This window comes from Odontomachus brunneus, unplaced genomic scaffold (genome assembly GCF_010583005.1).
Source record: "Odontomachus brunneus isolate Ranch 3 - 2012 unplaced genomic scaffold, Obru_v1 Obru_scaffold_267, whole genome shotgun sequence".
In the NCBI taxonomy this organism is placed as follows: domain Eukaryota; kingdom Metazoa; phylum Arthropoda; class Insecta; order Hymenoptera; family Formicidae; genus Odontomachus; species Odontomachus brunneus.
In genome coordinates, this window is record NW_022639717.1 from 289,609 (window position 1) to 290,935 (window position 1,327).

Sequence of the window (1,327 nt, forward strand, 5' to 3'; positions counted from 1 at the left end):
GCCGGGATCTCCGTGTTTCCGTGCCACCTGCTTTGTTGTCAGCTGTTGAGAGTCTCCTTGCCTTTCCGTCCCGCGTCTAGCAGCGTGCTGTAAACAAATATCGCCAGCGGCAGCCGAAATCGGAACGATAACACGTTCTTATGTACGAGAGTTAAAGTACTGTTACACGTACCATTTAAACGGCGACTTTCCTTGAGGCCGATGACGTTTCCTCTTTCTTCTTGTTCCCTCGGTGTCCTGGAGTCTCTGCCCTTCGCGGTCGACGAGGAGTTGGGGCACATTTTCTTAGGGCGCGATGATCATCCCACTTGCAGAACCGCCTACGTTTCGCTAAGCAACCCCCCTCTACGCTCGACCGATTTGACCGCGGAAAGCTGTCATTTTTAATCACCAAAAGTGTTTGGGAGCGCTACGCACCCCCCCCCCCTTTCCGGTATGCGCGAAATCACGCGAACGGAGCTCTCTCGCCCTTGTGACGGGCGCCCTTCGGCTGCCACGTCACAGTATAAACGATTCAGCGTACGAGAAACGGTAGGATAGGCTCTGTGTGTGAAAGAAATGGGTTACCTCTTAGCAACGATAAATAAACAGCTGATTTCAAGGCGGAATAATTTTTTGGCGCGCGGCCGCGTGCTACGTGTCGCTTGTTACTCCGTCTCGAAATCAGCTGTTTATTTATCGTTGCTAAGAGGTAAGCCATTTCTTTCATACACAGAGCCTGTTCTACCGCTTTTCGTACGCTGAATCGTTTATACATTATCATTAATTACGGAGTAAATATTGAGAAAATTTCAAAATGGTATTTAACTTTTATAATTATTTTGACCTGTTCTACCTGTACACGGCGGATGCTCAATCAGTTAAGGGGAGATATACACCTAGCATGGTCGAAAAAATCGATTTTTTTTTTGCATTTTCTTGATGCTTGAGGTCTCAAGAATATCTGGTTAAAATTGCAAGTCAATATCTCGATAAATAACGAAGTTACAGCCGAGAGAGTAAACCGTCTCCGAGAGCGCGCCGTACCGCCTGTTTTGCGGCCGAGCCGAGAGGCAGCGACCCTTCGAAGAGAGCGTGTCTAGACCTGTTTTACGATTCTATTGTGTTTTCGGGCGTGGTCGGGTCCAGGTATAACGGAAATATCACACGACCGTTATTCTTTGCCGGAAATTGGACGCGTTTCGTCAGTAGCTTGCCGTTCGTGCAACTGTGCGTTACAGTGAGTTTTCGTCTGTGAATACATATTCTGAGGAAAATGGATAACAGATATAAAGGTTCTCGGGAAGCTCATCAATCCGGATCTTTTCGCAAAGATCGAAGCAAGAAG